At 43.0% G+C, this 8932-nt stretch overlaps 1 protein-coding gene across 2 annotated transcripts in view; it reads left to right on the top strand.

Annotated features, from left to right (window-relative positions):
* Window positions 1-8932, top strand: part of LOC137437946 (uncharacterized) — a 101923-nt gene that overhangs the window by 66269 nt on the left and 26722 nt on the right. The gene's annotated exons all lie outside the window — the stretch shown is intronic.

Here is an 8932-nt window from a genome sequence, read left to right on the forward strand (position 1 = left end):
CAAATATCCACCATTTTATTAACTCGCATAGCTTTGAGTCCTGTTTTGTAGGCCCGTGGTGTCTTCCTCTCTCTCCCAGTTTTATTTCAAATCAAATTCGATAAATCATTTCATTTTTCACAGTCGCTAACATAGTTTTAGACTCGGTTGAAAAAAAACGGGAAGAAAATCCGATGAAAGTTGCCGTTTATAGAACGAAATGAATTCTCAAAGGCCTGTAACTTCAAGGCCATTGAGTCTCTCTCACGCCTTTATCTCCAATCTAACTCACCATATGATTTCATTTTTATCGATGGTTTTACTTTTAGACTCGGTGTCAGCAATAATTGAGAACAATCCACACACGCGGGAAAATGCAGAGATATATTTTTTAAAATCGCGTCATGGTGTATCATACACCGCCCAACATGACACCGCCGGCAATGTATCGATATATATTAAAAATTCGCTTTTGCTTTTCCGTTATGATATATTACTATTTCGTTTGATGATAGTCGTCACAAAAACGTCAACAATGATGCCGACATATATTTCTTCGTTTTTATTTCATTCAACATATTAGCCGGAAGTAAAATATGTTTCAGGAAATTACCGAGATATTTCTTCGTTTTTTTTATTAGTTATGTGCGCATACACTTTAAATAGGTTTATTTGAAATCTTTAATTTTCCACAAACATTCCACACACGCGGGAAAATGCAGAGATATATTTTTTAAAATCGCGTCATGGTGTATCATACACCGCCCAACATGACACCGACGGCAATGTGTCGATATCTATTTTAAATTCGATATATCATTTCATTTTTCACAGTCGCTAACATAGTTTTCGACTCGGTTGAAAAAAAACGGGAAGGAAATCCAATGAAAGTTGCCGTTTATAGAACGAAATGAATTCTCAAACGCCTGTAACTTCAACTTCAAGGCCATTGAGTCTCTCTCACGCCTTTATCTCCAATCTAACTCACCATATGATTTCATTTTTATCGATGGTTTTGGACTCGGTGTCAGCAATAATTGAGAACATTCCACACACGCGGGAAAATGCAGAGATATATTTTTAAAAATCGCGTCATGGTGTATCATACACCGCCCAACATGACACCGACGGCAACGTGTCGATATATATTAAAAATTCGCTTTTGCTTTTCCGTTAAGATATATTACTTTTTCGTTTGATGACAGTCGTCACAAAAACGTCAACAATGATGCCGACATATATTTCTTCGTTTTTATTTAATTCAACATTATTAGCCGGAAGTAAAATATGTTTCAGGAAATTACCGAGAGATATTTCTTCGTTTTTTAAAATTAGTTATGTGCGAATACACTTTAAATAGGTTTATTTGAAATCTTTAATTTTCCACAATATAATTTACTTGCCATTTATCATTTGATGATTACGAGACAAATTCCTCTTGAGGATCGTGACAATTCATGCGCTGCGTGGAAACTTCTATTTCCAAAATGAATGAGACGATCGATGAAGAACGCAGACTTGAACAGGATGCAGCAAGAAAACGAATGAGACGGGCGAACGAGTCCATCGACGAACGTCAATGCAAACTTGCGGGGTCACCCGTGGGAATCCCACGGGTATGGATGTGTGTGACATTTCGACATATTGAGTTAGATGCTGCACATTCATTTTTACAAAATGGTTACTGGCAAGTCATCAGATCCAGAAATGGTGTAAAAACCACCGTTTAGAGGCCATTTTTCCCCGCAAAGCGGGGGTTGGCCTTTTCGGGGACCGTGGTAGTTGTTGTTTTTTTGTCCCCTTTTTGAAGCAATGTTTTACGGCCGGATGCCCTTCCTGACGCCAACCCTTTTTGCCGCCTTCAACGACAAACAGGGAATTACCAGTGAACTGGTACTCAATTAGCCGACCTCGGAAGGATGACAGGCTGAGTCAACCCCCCTGGCATTAATTCGGCGATCGACCGAGATTCGAACCCAGGATCCTAAGCCGGCACCCTAGCCGCTAGCCCAACACCAGAAATGGTGTCATGAACACAATTTATTTACGCACAAGCACAAAAGCAAGACGGGCCGATTTCCGATTCCGACGGGCCGACGGGCGAGACGGGCCGATTTCCGATTCCGACGGGCCGATTTGGAGCAAGAAAAAGAACGAGACGGGAGAAAAAGGAGAGAAACGAGACAGGGAAAGCCGATTGGAGAGGCGAGTGAGGCGCGATTGGAGAGGAGTGTGAGGCGCGATTGGAGAGGAGTGTGAGGCACGATTGGAGAGGAGTGTGAGGCGTGATTGGAGAGGAGTGTGAGGCACGATTGGAGAGGAGTGATTGGAGGGGAGTGTGAGGCACGATTGGAGAGGAGTGTGAGGCACGATTGGAGAGGAGTGTGAGGCGCGATTGGAGAGGAGTGTGAGGCGCGATTGGAGAGGAGTGTGAGGCGCGATTGGAGAGGCGTGTGAAGGATTGGAGAGGAGAGGAGTGTGAGGGATTGGAGAGGTGAGGGATTGGAAAGGAGAGGGATGTGAGGGTTTGGAGAGGAGAGGAGTGCTAGGTGGAGAGAGGAGAGTGTCAGGTGGAGACAGGAGAGTGTCAGGTGGAGACAGGAGAGTGTCAGGTGGAGAGGAGTGAGGGGTCACATATTATGTGAAATAACTAAATTCACACCATTTCTGGATCTGATGACTTGCCAGTAACCATTTTGTAAAAATGAATGTGCAGCATATAACTCAATATGTCGAAATGTCACACACATCCATGCCCGTGGGATTCCCACGGGTGACCCCGCTAGTATATATATATTATATTAATTTATATATATAATGTCGTGCAACCGCCAAAATTAATTACTGGCGGTCGCGGATGCCGTTCACGAAGGCTTTAACTCCGAGGCGGAAACTCTGGCGGATTCCAAAATCTAAAACACCGAAGCGCGCGGAATGGAGGAGGGAAGCGGCGAAAGTCCCCACAGCCTTATCTATTGAAATCAACCACCCGGTAAACTGCGTTCAGATATTTGTACAAGAAAATAATACAAGGGTTTATTGTGAAAAGCAAGGACAGGAAAAGCACGATAATAACTCTAATAAGAAGCCTAAATTTGGATCCCACACACAACAGATATCAGAAACAAAACGAGGGATCAAATACGAAAGAAACACGTCTGTTGTGTAAAATGTATACGCGGAGCTCAGGCTTATCTGTCTCGTCGTTGGCTTTAGCCGCTGTCCAACACGCGGCTCCTTTCGTCCCGCGGCACGCCTCGTTCCAAGTTCCAAAGCCCCGAGCACCAAGCACCGATCACCACGAGGTCCCACAGCAGGCTAGCGCGAATCCACCCAGCAAAAAGGAGCGAGCTCCAACCACCTCAACGGCGATCTTCCACACGACAGCCAACTCAACCAGGGCCAGGACTCTGCTCACAAGCCAACTCAGGATCGCACCGGGACTCTCTCGAGCTGTGAACTGCGAACCGTGAACTCAAAAACCTTCTCACTGCCAGGAATGTCACTCAACTACCAGTCAGACTCCATCTGCTGAACTACTCAACTCGACTCAGGAATGGAACTCGACTCTCTCGGTCCTCCTGCTCAACTGCGCAAATGGCATTCGGCAACTAACTGCTCGAAAAGGCGTCCGGCCCCCGTTAATATCCCCGGCCGATGACGTCAGCATTGGCGCTCTGTCCTGCCAATCAGAGCCTCCACCGACTCGCCGGCTTGTCCAGGGGCACACCCACTGCGTCACTCTCACTCCCGCTCCTGCTCCTTGTGTTGTAGCACGTGCTATGCGAGGTGGATAGGCCTCAGGGAGGTGCAAATGGTGGCGGCCGTGTGGCAGTGTTCTAGCCCGATTTCTTCCTAAGTCATGTCAGGGGGAAAGGGCATCATTAGTGTTGTACGAAGGGAATCCTAACCAATGTCTATGTGGTCTGTAGTGCCATAAGGGACAAAGGTTTGACTACCAGGTGAGACGTACAAGGGCTCTACTCATTAACCCCTACACTACCTAACACACGAATCTCCTGGTAGATTCACAGTTATACACCTTGACCGACAAAACACCTAAACACACAGAACTTATTACAGGTAGATTCCCTATCGCGACAGTCGAGCATGTTACCTACTCAGAGCTACTCTGCTCTACATATATCACTACCCAAATTCGTAACAATATTAATGAAATATATATATGTATAAGTTTGGTCATAAGTAACTCAGAAATAAACAAATTCTCGTAGGCTGACCCGTATTCGGATCTTCACCAAAATTGACTTGATTTCCCCTTTTCACACACAAAACCTGCCCACCAAGTTTCATCTGAATCCCTCCACAACTTTTTGAGAAATCATGCTATACATCGGTTGTAGCCCTATCACTCAATGGTGAAGAATTACTAAAAAAATTCTCTAATTCGAATCCGCATTTGAATCTTCACCAAAATAGAATAAACTCTTCCTCGTCACAAACCCAACCTGTCCACCAAGTTTCATCCGAATCCGTCCACAACTTTTTACGATATCGTGGTATGTATAGTTTTTTGCCCTATCTCTCAATGGTGAAGATTCACTTAAAAATTATATAATATCCACAAATAATAACCCATTAATGTCAAAGTGGAACATTTTTTTTTTAGAAATATTTACAAATTAATGAAAAATGAAAAGCTGAAATGTCTTGAGTCAGTAAGTATTCAACCCCTTTGCTATGACACTCCAAACTAAGGCTCATGTGCGTCCACTTTCCTTTGATCATCCTTGAGATGTCTCTGCAACTTGATTTGAGCCCACCTGTGGCTAATTCAATTAATTGGACATTATTTAGAAAGAAACACACCTTTTTATATGAGGTCCCACATTTGGCAAAGCATTTAGAGCAGAAACTCCACCATGAAGTCCAAGGAACTGTCTGTAGAACTCCAAGATAGAATTGTGAAGAGGCATAGATCTGGGGAAGGGTATAAAAATATTTCTCGAGTGCTGAAAGTTCCCAAGAACACAGTAAGCTCCATCATTCGGAAATGGAAAGAAACTGAGCAACCGAGCAAACTGAGCAACCACACATTGATCAGGGAGGTGACCAAGAACCCAATGACAACTTTGACAGAAATAGAGATCCATGGCTGAGAAGGGAGAACCTGCCAGAAGGACAACAGTCTCTGCAGCACTTCACAAATCTCGGCTTTATGGGAGAGTGGCCAGATGGAAACCACTCCTGAGAAAAAGGCACATGACAGCACTCCTGAGAAGAAAATTGAACTCTTTGGCATGAATGCAATGGGCTACGTCTGACAGAAACTGAGCACAGCTCATCACCCATGTAACACCATCCTTAACGTGAAGCATGGTAGTCATGGCCTCATCATGCTATGGGGATGCTTTTCAGAGGCAGTGACTGGGAGACTTGTAAGGATAGAGGGAACAATGAATGGAGCTAAGTATAGACAAATCCTTTTGGAGAACCTGCTTCCGAGTGCAGAAGACCTTAGACTGTGGCGAAAATGTACGTTCCAACTGGACAATAACCTCAAGCATACAGGAATATTGGAATGGCTTCAGAACAAGAATGTGAAAGTTATTCAGTGGCCCAGCCAAAGCCCCGACATGAATCCCATTGAGAATTTGTGGAAAGACTTAAAGATTGCTGTTCACCCATCTAAAATGACAGAGCATGAGCAAATCTGCAATTAAGAATGGGAGAAACTCCCCAAATCCAGATGTGCAAACTGATAGACGTACCCAAGAAGACTCGAAGCTGTATTCGGAGCTGCCAAAACTCGAAGGTGCCAAAGGCACTTCAATGAAGTATTGACTCGGGGTTGAATGATTATATTTTGTAAATTTGATATTTTGTATATTTCATTTAAATTATTTTGCATAATAATAATAATAAAAAATCCATTTTGACATTGTGGGGTATTATGTGCAGATCAGTGACAAAAAATTCAATTCAGTCCTTTTTTTATTTCATGCTGTAACACAACAATATGTGACAAATTAAAGGGGTGTGAATACTTTCTGAAGGCATTGTATACCAATTGGAAGCTTCATGTCTCCCCGCTAAAGTAAGGTTTGATGTGGGGCTGCCAAGTGGTGCAGTTTTTGTGGAGCGAGGGTCAAACAAGTCACATAATGATTTCTCAAATTTGTGTCATGAGAAACCATTTTGCGTCTTATCTCAGCTTCTATGTATCATAGAAGCATGATATTGGTGTCTAAACATTTTGGGGGTTCAACAAATCCATACACGTCATACAGAACAAATGTATTGATGCAGTTCTCTTTTATCTGTTTGCAAGAATGGGAAAAAGCAATCAATATGCTGACACATGCAATATAGTTTTGCATAAAATGGCATACTGGTGACAAGTTACCGATTCTATCAGAGACAATATACAGCCGACGGCACTTCACTATTCACCCTTCGTCGTCATCTTCATCCAGATGCTCTTGGTCCCTGTCAGTCGAGTGTAGGTTTCCAAAGTCTTCATTTCAATGGCATATGCACAGTTTTGTTCAAGGCAAGCTGCTCTGACTAGTGGTTACACACGCAACTGATGATACATGTACTCTTACTTAAACAGGAACAGATGAGTCCTTCTCGGAGCTCAGAGGCCATTGGTCTCTTGAAGAACACAGGCGTAAGTTTATCATCCTGTTTTTCCCAACCAAAATATCAAAATTGAAATATCAAAATTATGACATCATAGGTCACATGGTTTGGCAGCCATATTGGATTGAAGGAAAATATTAAATAATTATATCTCTGAAACCGCTTACCCTATCGATGGGAAATTTTACAAATGTCATGTAACACCATTGTTGCATATACAGTAGTTTGAAAATGATGACATCGTAGGTGGTTTGGCAGCCATCTTTCTTAGAAAAACTAACCTTATCCGATCAACATGAAACTTCACAAACGTGATCCCCTACCCATACATATGCAGAATGTACATTTTTGATGTTATATGTCATGTGGTTTGTCAGCCATATTAGCTTGAAAGCTGATTTTAAAAAAATCCCTTCTCTGAAAACGCTTCACCGGTCGATGTGAAACCTGTCCTGTGGTAAAAATGTGATACTTCAAAACAGCTGAAGGAATTTAAACCAAACTTGTTTATTTTTAGGACAGTGAACGAGGACATCTATCCATTGTCACGGGCAGTGACTACGCGGAGACATATTGGCGACACAGTCGCATTGCTCTAGTTGTTGGCTAGTTTTAGCCACAGGAAATTGAGGTCGATGTGAGCACTCTTCTCTTTGCCACTTGCGTCATACAGCGTTCCAGGAAACGACTGTGCTGCTGAAATAGCAGCCTCTTTTTCACTTTCTCCCAAGTTAACTAGGTCTTTAAAACTTTCTGTTCCCTTTTTAAGTGGTGAAGCCAGAATCATTGGAATCTCCCGCGATGAAGCTAACTCCAAAGGCCTTTCACTCACGCACCGCAGGCAGGTTGGTGGTCTTTCCGTCTTCTACCGACTCCTCTCTGGCCTTGCCCCACCAGCTCTCTCTGGACTCTGTCCCCCAAATATTCCTACAGGTCACACAAGATCTGCCTGCAACCCTCTTATGGTTAAACTGCCAAAATCAAGACTCTCTGCTCACCTTCACTCCTTCATTCCTCTTTTCTCCCGCCTCTGGAACAAACTCCCTCACTCTCTTCAATCCCACTCCACCCTCCAGGTCTTTAAAACACCTGTTCACCACCATCTCTTATCTTCCCCCATCCAAAACCTTGATCTTTTCTACCCCCGCTAATTTCACGCCAAATCCACTTTTTTGAAATACCAACTTCTGTCCTGGAAGTCCTTGGTGTCCTTGTGCTTTATACTTCTCCTCCCACCCCCCCCCCCCTTCCCACGCCTCCTCCCCCCAAGCCCTCTCCCTCCCACACATCTCCCTGCTCTCAAATGTTGTGTTTGTGTGCTCCCCTTCTCTCCCCATCTTGTCTTCCGCTCCCTCTTTTTATATATTTTGTTTGTCTGGTTGATTTGTTTGTGAAATAAATGTTAGCTCTTTCACGAGCCTCGATTCAGTATACAAAAAAAGAAAAGAAAAAAAAAAGCCGCTTCAATATTTGACTATGTCCTTCCTTCCATCCACCCGTCAAATAATGAAGAAGAAGAACCTGTCTAACCCACCGTGTTTAATTCTAGGGAGTTCTAAAGGGTAATTATAATGAGTTATAAAGGGTATTTTAAAAGGGTAATTCTTCAGTGTTCTAAAGGATAACTCTAATGGGTTTCGTTCGTTTCTAGGCTTTGCCTATTTCTCATTAAAAATGCCAAACTGAACCGCTTTCTTCAGACATGGATGAGATTTTTTTATTTTTTGGACGACGTTGAAGACTGTTTTCTTGTCGATGCCAAATCGGGATGAAACTGAGTCACACCCTGTGAGTGCTTGTTTGTCAGGAAGTATGTTGCAAAACTGGAAACCGAGCGCAGCACAAATTGCATTCACGGGTACAAATCGGCACTTGTCACTTATACTGGTAATGATACCCATTTCAATCCTCATTTTAATTGTATTCACTATTTTTGGAAAGTAGTGAACAGCAAGCACTAATGCATTTGTATCTGGTGATCTAATTATTATGGTTTTTGGAACACCATACAATCCAAAGTCTTCATCAGCATTAACACCGTCCTGGTGTTGACTACTACCTGTCTTCTGGAAAAGTCTCTTTCTTCATCTGCACCTTTGCTACACATGGACTGTACTACCTCACCATTGGAAAAGCCTCCCATAACAGAGTGTACAAGCTGGGATGTGCTTGCAGACAGTGTGATGCATGAGTGACCAAATATTCATTGAGGAAATTCACCAGTGATTGGTTGTTGGAAGACACATTGAGGAACTTTGTTCATGGAGGTACTTGAACATCCACCTATCACCTGATACCATTTGCAAGCAGATTTAGGCAAGATCTGGAACAGATTGCATGTCCATCT

The sequence above is a fragment of the Myxine glutinosa genome, chromosome 12, assembly GCF_964187855.1.
Source record: "Myxine glutinosa chromosome 12, kmMyxGlut1.1, whole genome shotgun sequence".
NCBI classification, from domain to species: Eukaryota; Metazoa; Chordata; class Myxini; order Myxiniformes; family Myxinidae; genus Myxine; species Myxine glutinosa.